The sequence below is a fragment of the Zingiber officinale genome, chromosome 3A (assembly GCF_018446385.1).
Source record: "Zingiber officinale cultivar Zhangliang chromosome 3A, Zo_v1.1, whole genome shotgun sequence".
NCBI lineage: Eukaryota > Viridiplantae > Streptophyta > Magnoliopsida > Zingiberales > Zingiberaceae > Zingiber > Zingiber officinale.
This window is the reverse complement of record NC_055990.1, coordinates 56,916,197-56,939,334: the sequence shown is the minus strand read 5'-3', so window position 1 is coordinate 56,939,334 and position 23,138 is coordinate 56,916,197. Positions and strand designations below refer to the sequence as shown.

General features: G+C 40.9%; 1 long non-coding RNA gene across 2 annotated transcripts; it reads right to left on the bottom strand.

Moving 5' to 3' along the window:
• Window positions 1–14,668: 14,668 nt before the first annotated feature.
• LOC122053764 lies at window positions 14,669–17,481 on the bottom strand. 2 transcript variants are annotated; one of them, XR_006132346.1, is made up of 5 exons: window positions 17,109–17,481; window positions 16,964–17,044; window positions 16,791–16,880; window positions 16,193–16,257; window positions 14,669–14,915 (listed from the first exon to the last, which is right to left on the bottom strand). It is a non-coding gene; the product is annotated as an uncharacterized LOC122053764 (long non-coding RNA). The 2 variants fall into 2 exon arrangements; XR_006132345.1 differs by having other exon boundaries at window positions 16,964–17,026.
• Window positions 17,482–23,138: the final 5,657 nt, after the last annotated feature.

Below are 23,138 nucleotides of genomic sequence, written 5' to 3'. Positions count from 1 at the left end.
CCCTGATCGGTCCAGGACCCTTCTGATCGGTCTGGGGACCGATCAGGCCCTGGGCTGATCGGTCCCTAGACCGATCAGATTGCTCCACAGAAAGTTGCCCAACTTTCTGTTCGTTTCCTGATCGGTCTGTGGACCGATCAGGCCACAGCTGGATCGGTCCACAGACCGATCCCACCTTTCTTGGCTGCGTCTCTGATCGGTCGTGGAGACCGATCAGGCTTCATGCTGATCGGTCCCCAGACCGATCAGTAAGTTGTTATCTGATCGGTCACCAGACCGATCAGATATACAAACATATCACTGGATCGGTCTGCAGACCGATCCAGAGCTTGGTTTTTGCCCAAACCAATCCCAAGTCTCCCAAACCAACATCCGGTCAACCTTGACCTGTTGGTACATCATGCTTATCATCCGGTCACTCCCTTGACCTGCTAAGACTCTCCACCAAGTGTCCGGTCAATCCCTTTGACCCACTTGGACTTTTCTCTTCGTGTCAAGTATCCGGCCACTCCCTTGACCTACTTGACCTTCTCAACACCAGATGTCCGATCATCCTTGATCCATCTGGATTTTTCCTTGCCTGGCTTCACTCACCAGGACTTTCACCTGGCTTCACTTACCATGATTTCCACACTGCCTAACATCCTAGTTAGGACTTTCTCACTGCCTGGCTTCACTCACCAGGACTTTCCAATTGCCTAACATCCTAGTTAGGACTTTCCCACTGCCTGGCTTCACTCACCAGGACTTTCCACACTGCCTAACATCCCAGTTAGGACTTTCCCACTGCCTGGCTTCACTTACCAGGACTTTCCAACTGCCTAACATCCCAGTTAGGACTTTCCCACTACCTGGCTTCACTCACCAGGACTTTCCACCTGCCTAACATCCCAGTTAGGACTTTCCCTCGTTCCAAGCTCCCTGCTTGGACTTTTCCCATGCCAAGCTCCCTGCTTGGACTTCTCCAGTGCCAAGTCTCCATACTTGGACTTTTCCCCTGCTTGGACTTTTCCAGTGCCAAGTCTCCATACTTGGACTTTTCAGGTCAACCAGGTCAACCTTGACCTAGGGTTGCACCAATAATCTCCCAACCATCTATTCTTGTCTCACATCAAGAATAGAACTCTCTCACGAGTGTCAAACATGCAACTCAACTAGGTTAACCTTGACCTAAGGTTGCACCGACAATCTTCCCAAGTCAAACATCAAAATACAACTCGAGTCAAGTCACCTCGAGTCGGGTCAACTAGGTCAACCTTGACCTAGGGTTGCACCAACAATCTTCCCAAGTCAAACATCAAAATACAACTCGAGTCAAGTCACCTCGAGTCGGGTCAACCAGGTCAACCTTGACCTAGGGTTGCACCAACAATCTTCCCAAGTCAAACATCAAAATACAACTCGAGTCAAGTCACCTCGAGTCGGGTCAACCAGGTCAACCTTGACCTAGGGTTGCACCAACATTATCTACCAATACCTGGTATGTAAATACGGGATCCACTGATCATGTCTGCAATTCATTGCAGGGGTTGCAGGAAACTCGATGACTACTGGAAGGTGAGATCACCGTCTACATAGGCAATGCTACGAAAGTGGTGGTTGTTGCAGTGGGAGATGTTTATTTATCTTTTGATCGGAAAAAAACATTGATTTTGAGAAATTATCTTTACATACCATGTTTTAGAAAGAACTTGATTTCAGTTTCTAAATTATTTATGGATGGATATTCTGTTTCTTTTGATGACAAAGTAGTTGTCAAGAAAAATAGGGCGGTTATTGTAACGACCCCACCCTCCTCTCTACTAGTCTGTGAGGGTGTTGTCGTTACTTAACTATAAAATTTACTTAACTAATTTTGCTCACATGTTGATAGTAATACTTAGAACTCTTTGAAAACTCGAATCATGCAATTTAGTAACAGCTGAAAACATAAATAACTCATCTCAACATTCTACTCTAACATTTGTTCACAACTAAAAACATATCAATCTGTGCATGCATGCGATAGTGATATAATTCAAATAATGGGACTAATGTGCATAGCAATTTAAACGGAAGAATTCTAAATATATAAAAACATTCTATGAATAAACCATCAACATAAAAGCATAATTCCAACAATGCAAAAAGGACTCAATCCACCTACATTTCACAAAATGTCTAAATACAAAATCTTAATAAATTCTTTAAGAAAATCCCAAGGCTTCCATAGTTCAGACATCACACATCCATCCACACCTCCTTGTCGCCTTCCTTCACTATAGCTTCCCTTTTCCTTTATCTGCAGTAAGAGGAAATGCAACTATAAGCAGATGCTTAGTAAGCGTTATCTAACTCACAAAACTCGGATATGCATGTGAGCAAGAAAGAATCTAAAACTGAATGCTTTAAAAGGAAAACTGCTCATGCTCTTCTACTAGCAAAGGAATCAAAACGTACTGAAATGCTAAACATGTAAGGCTGCTCATCTAATAGCAAATAACAGTAAGAAAACTAAACAACATGCTAGAAAAGAAGAACTAAACTTGCTGATTTTTAAATCCATGAGAAACTTATTTCATTTATTCCCAAAACTTATACTTTTATACTTCAAAATAATAATCTCTTGGGCCCGGGCTTAGTACCATTGCGCGTTCCCTAATATAAACTGAGGTAGCGAGCCACCAGTCCTACGAGGGTAAAGACCTTGGTCTTACCAGGTTTGAGACCTCGAAACCGATCACCTAGATTTGTTTAACGACAACCTCGGAAGTCGGGTACTAGCCTCTTCAAGTAAAATACTTGTTACTTGTTAATACTTCTAATAAAAGAAGGCCTTATACAAAATTGCAATGCTTAAATAATTCTAAAATTACAACGCTTAAACAATTCTAAAACTGCAACGCTTAAATAATTCTAAAACTGAAATGCTTAAACGAAAATCTGCATACAATGCCTATTTCTTAAAGCCGTTCACACTAAACAAAGCCATAAAAATGATAACTCTACACGGCAGAAGCAATAAATCTGCACTGCTACTACAAGCTGTTCACGCCTGGTTACAAATTAGCAAAGGACCTACAGTTAATATAAAATTGGTGGTTGTTCTTGCTCAGAATTCACAAAGTAATTTGTACTAGAATTGCTAAACTAGACAGAGAAAAGATCTAAACTTCACGTTAAAGAAATAGCAATAAAAGATCCACCGAATACTCCCAAAACTAAGGTTGTTCATGCCCATTGCACAACCTAAACAAACCCAAAACAGTAAGCCCCAGGGGTTGTTCGTGTCCCTCTTGTAGCACAATCAAGTTAAGCTTGCTGGAATTTTAAAACAAAACCCATGTAAAACTTGTTCAAAGCTTATGCTTTTATAGAGTGATAGAAATCTTTAAGCATGCTACAGCAGAAATGCAAAGGAGAAGGCAAATCTTGAAACTATTCTTAAACCTCTAACAAACCAATTCTGTACCGCATATTCTGAAAGCCAAGAAGGAAAAACTTAATCCCTAGCAACCTCAATTCGGTACAGCATGTTCCGGCAGTAGAGAAAAGAAAATCGAAGCTCAAAACTACCCTTACTGCAGGTGAGTAACGCTTACATTTATTCCCTTGACTCACAGCCGAGATAGGCTTCTAGGGTTTCGGATAGCTCGAATTTTCCGGCGACTCCTCGCGTCTACGCGTTCTCCTTGACGAGAGGATCGTGAGGATGTGAAAAACCCTCGGATTGACCCTTGGTCGGCCGCCGGAGATGAAGCCCTAGCTTCCTTCTTCCTTTCCGCCTGAGCACCGCCGTCGCACGCGAGAGAGGAGAGGAAGGGTTAGGTCACGGCAAAATAAAATCTCAACTCCTCTCTTAACTTATCCCTCTTATACCTAGGTATTTTCTGTTATCTACTACTGCTTAAATTACTTTCGCCCTTTATTTGATCAGCATGACCCTGCTAGGTTCTTGGTCATCCGAAACAACTTAAGACTTTGCTTAACTAGAGGTCTCCGGTTCGAACCTCGGCCCAACCTCTTTTTGCCTCAACTTTGTTTTGTTTGGTAAAAATACCAAATGAACTCCGAAAATTACATAAAAATACTCTAAAAATTCCTAAAAATCTCTAGAATATTTCTAAAGCCTTTTAAAATATTTTTAAGTACTATTAGGACTCGAAATGAGGAAATATTGGTTTGTTACAATTCTCCATACCTTATAAAAAGTTCGTCCTCGAACTTAGAATAATTCTGGATATCTCTGTCTCATACTGTCTTCACGCTCCCAAGTAGTTTCCTTGTGCTTCTGATTTTGCCAAATGACCTTCACTAGTGGTATATCTTTGTTCCTTAGTCTCTTAACTTCTCTGTCCACTATCCGTGTAGGTCTTCTCTCATTGCTAAGATCCTCTTGGATCTGTACTGACTGGGGCTCAATCACTTTGCTAGAGTCATGGAGGCACTTCTTTAGCATGGAGACATGAAACACATTGTGTATTGCTGACATGTCTTGAGGTAAGTCCAGCTTGTAAGCTACTTTCCCAATCCTCTCGGTGATCAGGTAGGGTCCTACGTAGCGGGGACTTAACTTGCCCTTTTTGCCAAATCTCATCACTCCCTTCATAGGAGCAACCTTGAGAAAGACTGAATACCCTAATTGGAATTCAAGTGGCCTACGACGTGCGTCAGCATAACTTTTCTGTCTGCTCTGGGCAGTCTCAATTCTCTGTCTGATCTTCTGGATAGCCTGTGTGGTCTCATCTATCATCTCTATCCGAATGCCCAGCTCCACTTCCATTTCTTTCCTTTCACCTGCTTCTTGCCAGCACATGGGTGATCTACACTTTCAACCATACAGTGCCTCGTAAGGTGCCATCTTGATAGTGGCCTGGTAGCTATTGTTGTAGGCGAATTCAGCTAAATACAGATACTTGCACCAACTGTCCTTAAAATCTAATGCACAAGCCCTGAGCATGTCTTCTAAAATCTGATTTACTCATTTTGTCTATCCATCAGTCTGGGGATGGAAAGTTGTGCTGAACTTGAGTTTGGTGCCTAATGCATTCTGGACACAATCCCAAAAGTGAGAGGTGAATCGCCCATCCCCATAAGAAACAATCGACTTCGGGACTCCATGAAGTATGATCACCTCCTTAACATATAGCTGTGCCAACTGCTCTATTGAGTGAGACACCTTGATGGCTAGAAAATGGGCAGACTTTGTCAACCTGTCTACTATAACCCATATCGCATCGTACCCATTGGTGGTTCTTGGAAGACCTGCTATAAAGTCCATGGATATTTCTTCCCACTTCCACTCTGGTATTGGGAGGGGTTGCAGGACTCCTCCTGGTCTCTGGTGCTCTGCTTTTACCCTTTGGCATGTCAGGCAGGTACTGACATATTTTGCAACATCTCTCTTGAGTCCAAACCACCAGAATCTCTGTTTCAAATCTTGATACATCTTGGTGGAACCAGGATGCATGGAGTATGGTGTACTATGAGCTTCCTCTAAAATCTTCTTTCTCAATTCCTCATCATTGGGGACGCAAAGGCGGCTCCCTTGATAAAGAATTCCACTGTCTGATACCTGAAACTCTGAATTTTCTTCTTTTTGTATCCCTTGCTTGATCCTTTGGATGTCTGGGTCTTCACTTTGTTTCCTCTGTATATCCTCGAGCAGGGTTGACTCTAAGGTCAATGCCAAGAGTTGCCCATAAATAATTTCAACCCCAAAGTTTGACAGTTCCTTCTACAGTGGCAGTGCCAATAATGACAAGGGCATCAGAGTTGCAGTGGATTTTCGGCTTAGTGCATCTGCCACTTTGTTAGCTTTACCTGGGTGGTAGAGGATTTCACAGTCATAATCTTTAACCAACTCTAGCCACCTGTGCTGTCTCATGTTTAAGTCTTTCTGGGTAAAGAAATACTTCCAGCTCTGATGGTCTGTGAAGATTCTGCACTAAACTCCATACAAATAATGTCGCCAGAGTTTTAGTGCAAAGACCACAACTGCCAGCTCAAGATCATGAGTGGGGTAATTCTTCTCATAATCTTTGAGTTGTCTGGAAGCATAAGCTATAACCTTCCCCTCTTGCATGAGAACAGCTCCAAGACCTATCTTGGAAGCATCACTGTATGTGTCAAAACTCTTGTCACTCTCTGGAACAGACAGAATGGGAGCACTGGTCAGTCTTTTCTTCAATGCTTGGAAACTTTGCTCATATTTGTCTGACCATTCAAACTTCTTGTTATTCCTAGTTAGGGCTGTTAGTGGGGAGGCTATCTTCGAAAAGTCCTCCACGAATTTTCTGTAATATCCAGCTAAACCAAGGAAGCTTCTGATCTCCCTAGCATTCTTAGGTCTACACCAGTTGTTGACCGCTTCTATTTTGGCAAGATCCACCTGGATACCTTCTTTAGAGATGATGTGACCTAGAAACGCCACCTGCTCCAACCAGAACTCGCACTTTGAGAATTTGGCATAAAGCTGCTTTTGCTGAAGGGTCTGCAGTACTATTCTCAAGTGCGTGTCATGCTCCTCTGGGGTTCTTGAATAGATCAGAATGTCGTCGATGAACATGATGACAAACTTGTCAAGGTATTCTCTGAACACTCTGTTCATTAAGTCCATGAAGACCGCAGGTGCATTAGTCACTCCAAAAGGCATGACTACAAACTCGTAGTGTCCATATCTGGTCCTGAAAGCTGTTCTGGGTATATCACTTTCTTTCACTTTCAACTGATGATATCTAGAGCGCAGGTCTATCTTAGAGAACACTGTTGTTCCCCTTAACTGATCAAATAGATCATCTATTCTAGGAAGAGGGTACTTGTTCTTAATTGTCACTTTATTCAACGCTCTATAATTTATGCACATCCGCATAGATCCATCTTTCTTCTTAACAAACAACACTGGAGCTCCCCATGGTGAATGATTAGGGCGGATGAAACCTTTGTCAAGCAGCTCCTGGAGTTGTTCTTGTAATTCTTTCAGCTCTGCTGGAGACATCCAGTATGGAGCTTTGGAAATTGGACCGGTGCCAGGAACCAACTCAATTTCAAACTCCACTTCTCTGTTAGGAGGTAGTCCAGGTAGCTCTTCTAGAAATACCTATGGATACTCACAGACTACCCGAACATCTTCCTGCTTGGGTCCTTCTTGTTCTTCTGCATTCACAATGTACGCCAGAAAACCAATACACCATTTAGCTAACATTTGGTGAGCTGTTAGGGAAGAGAGGAATTTCTGAGTCTTCCTCTTCGGCACTCCCGTAAACTCAAAGGATGGTTCACCTTCTGGGTTGAAAATCACTTTCCTTCTGCGGCAGTCCACCGAAGCGTTGTACTTACTGAGAAAATCCATACCCAGAATAACGTCAAAATCCTACATCGCTAGGACTACTAAATTAACATATAGCTCTCGGTCTGAAATTTTGACTGGTACAGCCCGAAGCCGCTGGTTGGACTCCATGACTTCCCCAAAAGGTAGGGTTGTCAAGAACTTGGAGTTCATGCTCTCTGTAGGCACCTGAGATTCCTTGGCAAAGGGTACTGATATAAAAGAATGGGTCACCCCAGTATCAAATAGTACAGTAGCTAAGTATTGAAAAATAACTACTTGACCTGTTATGACCGTGGAGGCACTAGCAGCTTCCTCTTTAGTGAGGGAGAATACTCTGGCACTGGCTGGAACTGGTGGGGCTTCCAACCTTCCTTGACTGAGCTGAGGTCCATCCAGAGCTGCAGGAATGTAGTGTAACTGAGGCTTGTTCCCGTATTGCGCTGCCTGTTGCTGAGGTGCTTTGAGCTTGTTAGGGCACGCCTTAGCCAGGTGTCCTTCTTGACCACACGAATAACATCCAGTCATACCCACAAGACAGGCTCCTGGATGTAGTCTCCCACATTTAGGGCAGGGAGGGAACTTGGCCTGCTTGTCTACTGGACCTCCCTTTTGGATGCCTCCTGTATTCCATCGTTTCCTCTTGTTATCCTTCCCCTTCCAGTTCTGCTTACTTGCCTGGGGTTTCTGACTCCCTGCTGTCTTATCCTCCATCTTGACCGGCATGAGTTGCGTTTGTTGTGCCTTGATGCTGTTCAGATAGTGCTCAGCTACTAATGCCCTGTTGACTAGCTCTTCACCAGTCTGTGGTCGGTGAGTTCCACTACTCACATTAAGTGCTATTTCCGGCCTCAGCATTCGGAGCATCAGTCTGACTCGTTCTTTCTCTGTACTTACTAGCTCTGGGCAGAGATGAGCTAGCCTGTTGAATTTCTTGACTGCTTCTTCTACTGGCAGGTCCCCCTGTCTGAATTCTATAAGCTCCTCATAATGTTTATTGGTGATCCGTTGGTGGAAGAATTCTTTGTAAAACTCTGTCTCGAAGTCAGCCCAGCTCATCTGGTTGGCTGCTCTCTTGCTCTTCACTCTCTCCCACCACATACGAGCATCTCCAGATAGGCAGAAAGAGGCACACTTGACCTTCTCGACTTCTGGCCAGTCAAGAAGCTCCATTGTGCTCTCTAGTGTCTTGAACCAAGCCTGAGCATCCCAGGGCTCAGTCGTGCCTAAGAAACTTTCTAGCTTTAGCTTCAGCCACTGTATCAGATATGCTTCTTATCTTTTAGGTGTTGTGGCAACTTCCAGGGCAACTGGTGGAACTTCAGTCACCACTGGGGTCTCCACATTGATAGTTGGGGGAGTGGGAGGTACTGGTTGCCGATTAGCCATCAGATTGACAATTACTTGATGCTGCTCTGTTGCTTGTCTCTGGAGTTGAGCAACAACTTCAGAGAGATCAGGTTCAGTCATTCTGGGTTCTTCGTACTCCTGTGCTTGGTCCTCAGTACGAGCGGTACGGGGACGCCCTCTCCTTGCCATCTAGTCATACAGAGAGAGAAAACCTGAAATCGTCTCTATACCCTCTAGACATATATATAAAAACATAGAAAAACAAAACAAGAACTTTTATCTTACTTAAACACATATAAGCAATTACTTCTAAGGATTTCTCTATACTGCAAATGACAAGGAAAAGCATACTAAATAAAAGAATTTAAGTACTTTCTTACTTGAAGACGTCAAGGCTGATGCTGATGTGTGTGTGATGCTGGAGAATGGGAACTGCTCTGATACCAACTTGTAACGACCCCACCCTCCTCTCTACTAGTCTGTGAGGGTGTTGCCGTTACTTAACTATAAACTTTACATAACTAATCTTGCTCACATGTTGATAGTAATACTTAGAACTCTTTGAAAACTCGAAGCATGCAATTTAGTAACAACTGAAAACATAAATAACTCATCTCAACATTCTACTCTAGCATTTGTTCACAACTAAAAACATATCAATCTGCACATGCATGCGACAGTGATAAAATTCAAATAATAGGACTAATGTGCATAACAATTTAAACGGAAGAATTCTAAATATATAAAAACATTCTATGAATAAGCCATCAACATAAAAGCATAATTCCAACAATGCAAAAAGGACTCAACCCACCTACATTTCACAAAATGTCTAAATACAAAATCTTAATAAATTCTTTAAGAAAATCCCAAGGCTTCCATAGTCCAGACATCACACATCCATCCACACCTCCTTGTCGCCTTCCTTCACTATAGCTTCCCTTTTCCTTTATCTGCAGTAAGAGGAAATGCAACTATAAGCAGATGCTTAGTAAGCGCTATCTAACTCACAAAACTTAGATATGGCTGTGAGTAAGAAAGAATCTAAAACTGAATGCTTTAAAAGAAAAACTGCTCATGCTCTTCTATTAGCAAAGGAATCAAAACGTACTGAAATGCTAAACATGTAAGGCTGCTCATCTAATAACAAATAACAGTAAGAAAACTAAACAACATGCTAGAAAAGAAGAACTAAACTTGCTGATTTTTAAATCCATGAGAAACTTATTTCATTTATTCCCAAAACTTATACTCTTATACTTCAAAATAATAATCTCTTGGGTTCGGGCTTAGTACCATTGCGCGCTCCCTAATAGAAACTGAGGTAGCGAGCCACCAGTCCTATGAGGGTAAAGACCTTGGTCTTACTAGGGCCGAGACCTCGGAACCGGTCACCTGGATTTGTTTAACGACAACCTCGAAAGTCGGGTACTAGCCTCTTCAAGTAAAATACTTGTTACTTGTTAATACTTCTAATAAAAGAAGGCCTTATACAAAACTACAATGCTTAAACAATTCTAAAACTGTAACGCTTAAACAATTCTAAAACTGAAATGCTTAAATGAAAATCTGCATACAATGCCTATTTCTTAAAGTCGTTCACACTAAACAAAGCCAGAAAAATGATAACTCTGCATGGCAGAAGCAATAAATCTGCACTGCTACTACAGGCTGTTCACGCCTGGTTATAAATCAGTAAAGGACCTACAGTTAATATGAAATTGATGGTTGTTCTTGCTTAGAATTCACAAAGTAATTTGTACTAGAATTGCTAAACTAGACAGAGAAAAGATCTAAACTACACGTTAAAGAAATAGCAATAAAAGATCCACCGAATACTCCCAAAACTAAGGTTGTTCATGCCCATTGCATAGCCGAAACATACCTAAAACAGTAATCCCCAGGGGTTGTTCGTGCCCCTCTTGTAGCATAATCAAGTTAAGCTTGCTGGAATTTTAAAACAAAACCCATGTAAAACTTGTTCAAAGCTTATGCTTTTATAGAGTGATAGAAATCTTTAAGCATGCTACAGAAGAAATGCAAAGGAGAAGGCAAATCTTGAAACTATTCTTAACCTCTAACAAACCAATTCTGTACCGCATATTCTGAAAGCCAAGAAGGAAAAACTTAATCCCTAGCAACCTCAATTCGGTACAGCATGTTCTGGCAGTAGAGAAAAGAAAATTGAAGCTCAAAACTACCCTTACTGCAGGTGAGTAACACTTACATTTATTCCCTTGACTCACAGCCGAGATAGGCTTCTAGGGTTTCGGATAACTCAAATTTTCTGGCGACTCCTCGCGTCTACACGTTCTCCTTGACGAGAGGATCGTGAGGATGTGAAAAACCCTCGGATTGACCCTTGGTCGGCCGTCAGAGATGAAGCCCTAGCTTCCTTCTTCCTTTTCGCCCGAGCACCGCCATCGCACGCGAGAGAGGAGAGGAAGGGTTAGGTCACAACAAAATAAAATCTCAACTCCTCTCTTAACTTATCCCTCTTATACCTAGGTATTTTCTGTTATCTACTACTGCTTAAATTACTTTCACCCTTTATTTGATCAGCACGGCCCTGCTGGGTTCCTGGTCATCCGAAACAACTTTAGACTTTGCTTAACTAGAGCTCTCTGGTTCGAACCTCGGCCCAACCTCTTTTTGCCTCAACTTTGTTTCGTTTGGTAAAAATACCAAACGAACTCCAAAAATTACATAAAAATACTCTAAAAATTCCTAAAAATCTCTAGAATATTTCTAAAGCCTTTCTAAATATTTTTAAGTACTATTAGGACTCAAAATGAGGAAATTTGGGTTGTTACAATTATCTGTTCTGGTACGTTGGTTGGCAATTTGTACACTCTTAATCTAATAACTCCCACGATGCTGTTGGTGCGGGAAGCATCCGACGATAGAACCCGAGTTTTGATAATGGCAAAGGGATTCAAAGTTAAGATTACTTGTTTTCTAACATGCTTGAATGAGGTTTCAGGAAAGTTCTAACTGCGGTTAGGCAGGTGGAAAATCCTAAGGGGTGATAACCTAAGGTCCTAGGGGGCAGCAACCCTAGGTGGAGGAAAATCCAAAGGGGGGGTAACCTTAAGTCCTAGGGGGTGGTAACCCTAGGTGGAGGAAAATCTAAGGGGTGGCAACCTTAGGTCCTAGGGGATGGTAACCCTAGGTGGAGGAAAATCCTAAGGGGGGGGGGGGGGGGGGGGGTAACCTTAGGTTCTAGGGGGTGGTAACCCTAGGTGGAGAAAAATCCTAGGGGGCGGTAACCCTAGGTCCTACGGGGTGGTAACCTTAGGCGCAAAGTCTAGTCAGTCTGGAGGACTGGACTAGCATCAGGTAAATCTCCTGAGTGGAGTAGGTGAGGACGCGTTCCCCATAGAGGGAACAGTAGGCGTCGGGTTGACCTAGGGTTTCCAGTCGGAAATCCAAAGTCAGACCCGGACAGTCCGATGACTGTCAAATCACTTAATTTGTCATATTTTATGTGTGCTAACTTTGTCTTGCATGGTATGTGTATGTTGGGTGAAGTAACATGCTTTGCAGGGACAAATAAATAAGGCAAGCCTCGGATGAACAGTGTCTGAGGCGCCTCCATGGAGCTTGGAGGCGCCTCAGGTGTAGAATGTGAGCTAGTCGTGAAGCATTGCTGGAGGCACCTCGGAGGGAGCTGGAGGCGCCTTGGACCAGAGGTTGGAGGCACCTTGGATTCGCTTGAAGGCGCCTTCAAGTGGATGAGGTGCGACCAGTTCTGTGCTGATCCACGCGGGCGACTTGGGAGGCCTGGAGGCGCCTCGGACAAGCTTGGAGGCGCCTCCAACAGTGTATAAAAGGGGACCTCGAGGCATCAGTTAGACAAGACAAGAAAAGCAATCCTTATGCAACAAGCTGCCAACGAGAAGTTCCGACGAAGCTGTAACTTGACGCTGACGACCCCAAAGCTCAGAATCTACTATTAATCTTGTCGTTGGTATATTTCATTATTAATTGTACTTGAAATTTGTAACTATCTTTACGAGATTATAATTGTTGCCTAACGTAAATGCTCAACGAGCGTGGGCGTTGGAGTAGGAGTCGACACAGGCTCCGAATCAAGTAACTACTTGTGTTTGTGTGTGCTATTTTCTTTACTTAATTCCGCTGCGTATTTTCGACTCTGTTTTAAATCGAACGAAATAGCCACGAGCGTTATTCACCCCCCTCTAGCGCTTCTTGATCCAATAATTGGTATCAGAGCGGGGTTGCTCTGAATTGGTACAACTACCGTTCGAGCATTTTTTTTGTCGCTTTCTCGTTCGTATAGGGTAAAAATAAAACCTTACACCTTTCATTTTTTCCCTCCAAAATTATTTTCAAAAAATTCATTTTCATCTCTTCATAGTTTATTAGTATTGATAAAATATCGAATTTGGCAAAATTTAAAATAATATATTTTAATATTTTTAATAATATTTTATAATTATTTTATTATTTTTTTCTCGAAATTCATAAATTCCTATTTCTATCCTTTCCCGTACTACTAATCCAAGACCAAGTCTTGGAACAAGTTTTATTGTGTTTATTTTGCGAGATTACTTCTTAATGGCCTACGAAGATGGGTACAACTCCACATGCCTACCACTTCTGTCCGACGAAAATTTTAGATACTGGAAAGACCAGATGGAGCACCAATTGAAGACCGAAGCAAAAACATGGACCATAGTCCATATTGGATTTATTCTCCCCACCGAAGAAGGTGTACCCATCACCTGTGACAAGTGGGATGCACAAACAATAAGAACATTCGAGGCAAATGCAAAAGCAACATGGATTCTCCTATGCGGACTAACAAATTCAGATCTTAATCGAGTTAGAAAGTTCAACAATGCTAAGGAGCTTTGGAAGAAAGTGCTCAAGCTTTATAAGATCCCTTTAGAGCCAGAAGATCGAATAGAACCTGAGTTCGAATTTGAAATTGAATCCCCAGAGTCAACCTCCGAACCAGACTCGGAAGAATCAGAGCAAACCGATTTCATAGCACTGATGGCCAAAGACAAGATATTTAAATCTGAGTTAGAATTTGAAAGGGAAACAGTCAAGGGGGAGGATCCTATCACAGATCTAAAAGGTAAAATTGTAAATTCAAATTGTAAATCTCTCATAACCTGTTTTAAGGGTAGGGAGAGAGGGCACTATAGAAACGAATGCCCCACTCGTAAGACTCTACTGGCACAATCGGAGGAGAAGGAGAAAATGATTAGGAGAGGGAAGAAACGCATTAAATGCTCCAAATGCAAACTAATGGGTCACTGCAAAAGACAATGCTTAGAAAGAAGACCCAAGAATCCAGAGGAAGAAATCAAGGTTAGTACATTTACATTATATGAAAATCCAGTTTTTGCAACACATGATTGCACTAGTTTAACTAATCCTACTTGCTCTAGTATAGATTTCTCTTCAAAATTAGATATGCATGCTAATAATGTAATGAATAAAATTAATTCAAATAAAAATAAGAAATTAACTCTTAAAAAATTAGAAATACAAAATAATATTTTAAAAGATAAAATTGATAAATTAGAGAAGATTGTTAATAATTTAGTCAAATCACGAAATCTAGACTTGGGTTATAAGTCTAAAGTAAAACTTAAACACTACATACCAAGCTATAATCAAGTACCTTTTATTTACTAAACTTAATTTAAATATAACCCAAATCTAATTAATAAATAAATAAATAATTATCTTAACAAATAAAATTAAAGGAATATAATCAATAATGGAGGCTCCAGAATAGCTAGCACCTCCAAGAAGAATCTACCCGACAGGGTAACCAAACACAACCTACCCGGCAGGGCAATTAGTGTCACGCCCCAGGGAAGTACCTCCCGAAAAATTTCGGCAACACCTCCCCTGTACCGGTGACAATCTGAAACTTCCATACATGCAAAAAATATGTCAGCCACATGCGGCTGGGATATATATGCAGAAAAATAACCACAACCACGCAGTTGAATATGTAGCCCACATGACTATATCAAAAAGCTCAGCGGAAAACGAATATGAAACCCACATAATCGAAAGTCCACAAAAACACACCACAGGTATAAGTCCACAATACACGTATCAAGTCATAGTATAAAATGACAACACCAAATCCATGAAACATAAAATGCTAATAGTAAAAGACTAAAAACCGATAAGAATCCTCAGATGTAACGCGGGAAATGGGACCGGCTGGCAGCATACTCCAAGTAACTCCATATCATCTACCTACTACCTGAAAACATAATAGTATAGACGGGGTAGTGAGTACAAAGAACTCAGTGGGTGAGAACAGAATAAAGCATGGTAGGTACAACAACATAAGAAACAAGGGATACAGTCTCCATAATAAGAATAGGATCATGCTATCGAAACATAACACAACTAACCATATCTAGTACAATGACTATACATAAACATACCTGACACAGTAGATGCACATGCTCGACTAGAATCAATACCATGATACCAAAATCAGGGAACTCACCGGACTAGCAACAGATCAACTAGAGACACTTGTGCAAATATAGATACGACTGCATATACATGTAAAATAGATGACATGTATGCAGTATGACACCCAAAATGCAACATACATAGCGCAAACAAATGCAACAGCACACAATCACATGCAACTAATATCTACTAGGCATGTATGCGAAAATATCTCCCCAGATGCACCGCGCATCCTATGCAAAAGTGCATGCATGCTCCATGGTCACCCCCGCCACCTCTCTAGACACCACGACCCCTATATGGCCGAGAGGCTTGGGTCCGTGACAAACCGTACTAGCCTCCAGTACAAGCACCGCTATAGGCGGCCGAAGCGGACGGTCAGCTAAGTAGTTATATAACTACACAGCTAAGGGTCCCTGACCACTCACAACTCAAGCCCTCTGACTACTGTACCCTCAAGACCCACTACTCCAGAGTGGTCAAGGCTGACAGAGTATAATCACTGAACGGCTGAGCAAGCGTGACAGGACTAGCTCCACTCCTATCCACCACTCTCCAAAAGTGGCTGAATGGGCAGCTATAAACAACTGACGACCCTCTCACCACAAGGAAGACATTGGTCGCCAGTATGCAATGAATGATGACATGATGTGAATAGTCACAATATAAATACCATCATCCATAGTGTATCCCAACGCCCCCAATAACCACCACAAACGTATATACCTACTCCAACACACAACATGGTCAACCAGGTATACAACCCCAATACCACATACCCGTCACATGTACACTCATCATCAATATGCATGATAAACACGCTAATCGTACCAATCAGACGACTCTAAGATACCAACTCTACCAATACACATGCACAGAGTTCTGATATCAAGGGTGAGACTGTATCGAAGTAAACAAGATCATATCAAAGCTCAAATAGAAAGAGACAAGCAGGAATAAAACAAATATACAGATTTAAGGTAATGCAACCTAAGCATCCGAATATAACCATGCTTTATAGTTTAAAGAACTAGATAGGAGATAAGGAAGAAATACCCGCCTCCAGATATCTCGTATCAACAGAACCACCCCGTGTCACGCTGCTCGTATAGATCAAGGTCCTGTGTCACATATACAATACATGTAATATACATATACCTGTACTACACATACATAAAACACCTATAAATAAATAACCGATTCTAGAGTAATAGCTAATCATGATTACTACTCCTTTCCATTATCCTTCAATAAGAAACTAACCTCCACATCATGATCTTGACCTCAGATTTAGGTTAATCTAGATTTACCACCTTTAATTTCCCAACATAGTGACACCCACCACTGTTAACCAATTCCGACCAACAACCCACAGCCTTCACAGAAATTAGAGTAACATAGCACTCACAGCATTCCACAACCGAACAACACATTTCACAACTCCTCTTGATCCCATCATTGATCTAGGTCAAGGAAATACACTGGACTCACTGCAACTCAGGTTAAATCAAGAGAATGGAGCAAGAATTAACAGTGTATCAATTCCCTACAACAAGTAAACTACACATAACATCTTCACTGGTCGGATCAAGAACAGAACAGTGAGAATTCACTAAAAATTCTGTAAACAACAATAACCAATCGATGCCCTTACCTCTACTGCTTCAATCGCCGGAGATGATCACAACTCCGGTGGAGGAACCAACCCAATCAATCTGTGATGGCTGAAATCACCACAGCACCCCTGTTCTCAGAATCAAACCCCCTTCGAATCAATACCAGAAGGAGGATCAGAACCCAAATTCAAGACAGAAACCAACTCCTTACCTCCAATATCCCGATTAGGGCTCGGTCTTGTTCTTGCTAACGCACAGAGAAGAGGTCAGAACCCTAATTCTCAACCAAAACCTACCGAATCAAAATCAGAAAGAAGATCAGATTCGAATTCACAACAAAACCCCAAAACGCTTACCTCCACAAATCCCGGCTAGGGCACGATCTGTGCTTGCCGACGAGCAAGGGAAGGAGATCGGAGAGGGATAATGATCGTGACCTCACACAATCGTTCGACGCTGGCCAGATCTAACGCCGGTGCCCTCGGTCCCTTTCCAACAATAAGCGCAAACCCCAAATCGAAGCCCCGTCGCCGCGGTTCGCCGAGACCAGAGGAGAAGGAAAGGTCGGGAAAGGAATAGGATCCCTCCTTCCCAACGTTCCGAGATCCCTCGCCGTCGGCGCCTCCGAGAGAAGAAGAAGGAGAAGATCGCCGATGGTCACAGCAGGCGTCGGCGTAGGCGTCGGGGAGATCGCGCGAGAGAGAAAGAGGAAGAGAGTGAGTCGGGTCGGGTTCTAGGGTTCGGGTGATAAAAAGCCCTATTAATAGAACCCACTTAGGGTTAAGGAAATCAAACCCTAACTAACATCTCAATTAATCCCTCACACGCGTATTCCTAACCAAACCTCCACTTCTATCCCCGCGAAACTAGTCATACGACCTCCGAAAAATTCTAGAAAAATTTCTAAAATTTCCTAAAATTGTCATAAGGTTATTTCATTGTAACCCTAAAATAAATTTGCACATCTTACAATTAGGGCTAGAATAAAAGGGCTAAGTTTAACTTCACCCACGGTACTGGTGAAGTATTGGATGATAGTACGTTAAGAAAACTTAGTCTATGCATGTCTAGGAAGATATGGGTTCGACCTGGTGCATTTGACTAAGTGGAATTGACTGAAGCTACCCTTTATGGATCCTAACTAGTTAGACCAAGGTTTTGTACTAAGTTCAGTGGATAGGACTATTTGGAAAACCTTGAAGGCATGGTTAATTTAATGATGTCCAAGTGACTCACCATAGCCTAGAAGTTTATCCAAAAAATGCCTATTTGTTGACCCCAAAGCTAAATCTGAATCTAACATAAAGTTAAACCAAACCCTATAATTGAACCTAATTTATCTCACAAAATTATAGGATCCCCTGAATGAAAAATCTAGATCGGGTGAGATGACTAAGAACAAAACTCAAAATTCAAATTAAATTAAATTAAATTAAATTAAAATTAAAATTAAATTAAATTAAAAATTAAATTAAATTAAATTTAAATTAAACTAAATTAAATTAAAAATTAAATTAAATTAAATTAAAATTGAATTAAATTAAATTAAAAATTACTTAAAAAATTATTTTTAAAATCATTTTAAAATTATTTTAAAAATCCTTTAAAAATTCTTTTAAAAATCATTTAAAAAATTTATTTTAAAAATTCTTAAAAAATTATTTTAAAAAATCATTTTAAAATTCTTTTGAAAATACTTTAAAAAATTATTTTAAATCATTTTGAAAATCTTTTAAAATCATTTTAAAATTCTTTTGAAAATACTTTAAAAAATTATTTTAAATCCTTTAAAAATTCTTTAAACAACATTTTAAAAATTCTTTAAAAAACATTTTAAAAATTATTTTAAATCCTTTAAAAAATTCTTTTAAAAATCATTTTAAAAATCTGTAACGCCCCGCCTTCTACTGACTAGGTTGTGAGGCCGGGGGTTACATTACGCTAAACTAAACTCTTTTTGGCAGAAAATTGAACTAATTTAAAAATTCATGCTATTTGCTATAAAATATGAAATTTATATTCAGAATACACTTTTGAAGTTATACATAAGCTATGAAGGGAACCTAAACTCTCTATTCGGTAAAAGACTAAAAACATACACTTCTAGTTGAAATCAGACTCTCCAATCGATCGGCTGATCGATTGGAGTTGTTGATCGATCCACTGATCGATTCAACGTGCTACTGTGCACGGAGGTCCCGTCTGGATCGATCGGCTGATCGATCCAGTCTGGCCAATCGATCCAGAGATCGATTCAGAAGCTCTCTATTCGTGGGAGCAAATTTCTCGATCGATCGGCTGATCGATCCATGGCCAATCGATCAGATGATCGACTCATCAGCTCTACGTACGCGGCAGATCGCGTTTCGATCGATCAGCTGATCGATCGAGGACTTCTCAATCGATCAGCTGATCGACTCAATGGCGTTCTGTACGCGGGGACTTCTTGTAATCGATCGGCTGATTGATTGAGGACTGCTCAATCGATCGGCTGATCGATTGGGTTTCTGATTTCTGCAGAAATCAGACTCGACCTCATACAGAACCTTCAAAAATTCAACTACAAACACAACACTAATACTAGGCATGTCATTTCTCATAGTTAGCTATCTAATATCCAGACAACGAGTAATCTAAACATAACTCTCATAATTCAAGACATCCAAATAACTAAAAGTGCGGAAAAGTAACACTATAAGAAATACTGAGTTCTTAAATTTGCTAGTTTCCCCCAAAGATCTTCATTCCAAGTTCCTTCTCACACACATCTGGTTGCATTGCCCTCCAGCCTCCGCTAATCCATCTTTCCTTTACCTTTATCTGCAGTATAAGGAAAATGAAACTATAAGCTTGGGAGCTTAGTAAGAAACCATCTACCACACAAAACATGCATTCGAGAAATCATGCTTTTAAAAGATGCTATGCTGATATGCAAGATGAGAATCATAGTACAAATGCTAAAACATGGCATATTGACATACAAGTCATGGCAATCAACTATTACTCATAAAATATCTGTTGTATCAACAAAAGAACTAAACTGATACCTAAGCCAGGCTAAGATTAACATTAGGTAAATTCTGAACTGTACTACATTCACATAACTGATTTGTGAAATTTTGAAAACTATTTTCATAAGTAGATAAAAATACTAAACATGTTGCTGATGGGTCCGGCAACTGTACTTGCTGTGCGCGCATCCCTAACTAGGCCTGAGGTAGCAAGTCCCGAATCCAGTAGGGTTACTAGGTTATCTAAGCTTAGGGACGACTATGGGAGCCCAACCCAAGGACAATTGAAGTCCAGTACAGTGTCACTGATAAAGTAAAATACTGATTCATAGCTAAGATATCTTAACTTGCTCTTACTAGGTTATCTGAACCTAGAACTAGGTTATCTGAACCTAGAGGCGACTATGGGAGCCCACCCATTGGACCGTAGTCCCATAAAACTGAAACAAGACCATGTATGTTATTAAAATACATCAATAGCTTTTAATTGTACTAATAAAAATGCCTACTGTGGTATATGACTATACTAGTCATTCTACCGAGCACCTGGTGTGCTCTAATTCTGCATATGACTACACTAAGATCATAAAAGCGAACTAGGACCATAAAAGCATGCGAATAGCTACTTATGCTGCAGGTGAGGGGTTACTTATTTCCTGCGCTAGATTTTCTTACAATCCGATCGCTAGATTTCCGGAGAAGATGATCGTTTCGGCGATCCTCTTGTGTCTGCGCTTCCTTCTCGCGGAGGGGAGTGTCCTCGTATCGGAGACGTCGCCGGGAGGTGCTCCTACGACCCTAGGGACGGAACCCTAGGTTTCTTGGGATTGGGCGCCGAGAGGATGAGGAGAAGAAAGGGGTTCGACAGTGAGGGTTTGAGGGAAAAGAGAATTGCCAATCCAACAATAATAATTCTCCACTTAATTTCCCTATTTATATTAAGTGATTAATACACCCCTACTAAACCTTAAGTATAATTGTTCTCCTTTCCTTTCAGCACACCCCTGCTGGGGCCTCTTGGTTACTAAAGTCACCATATATGTCATAGAGTCCATGGGTCTCGGGTTCGATTCCCCCTTAGGGTATTTTACATTTTTATTTAATTTTGCTACTTCTGCTACTCCAAAAATTCTATAAAAATATTCTAAAATTCTAGAAAAATAATAGAATATTTCTAAAATTAATTTGAGAATTTTCGGGCGTTACAAACCCCCATACCTTATAAAAAGTTTGTCCTCGAACTTAGAATAACTCTGGGTGTTGGATCGAAACGCGCTAGAGGGGGGGGGTGAATAGCGCTCGCGGATATTTCATTTTTCGAATCACAAAACTATTAGAGTTAAAAAGCAGGGGAATAAAAACAAACACACAAACATAGGGGAATTTACTTCGTTCGGAGCCTAAGGCGACTCCTACTCGAAGGCCCGCGATCCTTGATCGCTTTCCATGGACAACAACTATAAGTTCGAATAGAGTACAAGTATTGCAAATAAGTACAGTAGAAAGAGACACGGTTATACTGACAATAGTATAGAAACCACAAGTTACGGAGCTCCGGGTCGTCGGAATGTTGCAGCAGCACTTCGGAATGATCTTGTTAGCGGCACATTGAAGAAAGGAAGCCTGGAAGTTGATTATTCAAGGTGCTGCTCGAAACCCCCCTTATAAAGGGTGTTCAAGGCGCCTTGAAGGTTATTCAAGGCGCCTCCATGCTGCCGAGTCTCCCGCGTAGATCAAGCTTGAACTGGTCGAAGTTCATCTGCTTAAGGCGCCTTATGACTCCTTCAAGGCGCCTCCCAAGTTGCTTCGCAGCCAGCTCCAGCTTTGCACCCGAGGCGCCTCCAAGCTCCATGGAGGCGCCTTGGACACTGTTCATCCGAGGGAAGACTTTATTATTTTGTACCTGCAAGACATGTTAGTCTCAAACAATATCCTGCAACACAAAGTTAGCACATAAATTCATAAATAAGGTAACAAAATATTATCGATAGTCATCAGACTATCTGGGTCTGACTTCAGATTTTTGTCCGAAAATCCTAGGTCGACTCGACGCCTACTGTTCCCTCTACGGGGAACGCGTCCTCACCTACTCCACTCAGGAGATTTATCTGTTGCCAGTGCGATCCTTCAGATCGACTGGACTTTTTCTCAGCACTCGATGCTTCCGGACATTCTGCTGGACATCCGTTTCCCGGCTAGTCAAGTTTTTCACCTGGTTTGTGACACCAGGACTTTCCACCTAGGGTTACCACCCCCTAGGACTTTTGCCTGAAGCCATCGACCTGCCAAGACTTTTCTCATAGGGTTACCACCCCCTAGAGTTTTCCCTTTGCCTAACCGCAGCTAGGACTTTCCTGAAATACTCAAGCAGACTTGTTAGATCACAAAACACCTTAACTTTGAATCCTTTGCCATTATCAAAACACGAGTTCGATCGTCGGAAGCTTCCCGCATCAACAATCTCTCCCTTTTTGATTATGCCAACTCAAATTCAAAGTTAAGTAGACAGATATCAAATAACGAATAGATGAAAACATTTAAAGCAAGCTTAGCAAATTTGCTAAAGTAAACTCTATGAATTTAAAGTATAGCACCAAGTATGGGCTCCCCCTTAACTGTTACTCCCCCTTTAATATTCATTATTTTAAATTTGAATTTTACAATTATTTGAATTTGCTACTCTCCCCCTTTGCCATATATCAAAAATAAGCAAAAATAGTTATTTGATTTAACAAGATTTTGAAAACACTTAACAGTATATGATTGTCATTTCTTATTTTTAGCTAAGTGAAAAGATGATGTTAGATCTTTGGAAACTTAGTTAAAATTATAAAACTACTAGAAGGTGGAACCTTTTGACAGTTTTTGAAAAGCTAGTAAAACTATACATAGAGAAGTACTTGTTTAGATTTTGAAAATTTGTTGGAGAGAATATTTTTGAAGTCATTTTTTAACTTTTGAAAGCAATGAGTTGAATTTTGCAAAATTGTGCATTACTCAGGAAAGCAAGAATTTACAAAGTTAGATTTCAAAGTGAGCTAAGTTTTAAAATTTTGAAAATGAAGATTGGAGCTTAGCTTAGCTCTTTGCAAGTATTGAATTTTGAAAGCTATAGTTTAGGTTAAAAAAAACTTAGCTTGATTTTAAACAATACTTATTTAAATTTTAGGACAGGGAGGGAGTAGAGTAGCTAAAAATTTGGGTTAGGTTATTTATTCAAAGTCAGTTGGTCCTTAAGTCCAAGCATGAGTCAAGTTCAATAGATTGACTTTAAGAGGTATCAGAGCCCTAAAGATCAAACATGCTTAACCAGAAAATTGAGTATCCTTTACCAACTGTCTAACCTTTAGCTACTTGTTGATTGCCTACAGGGCA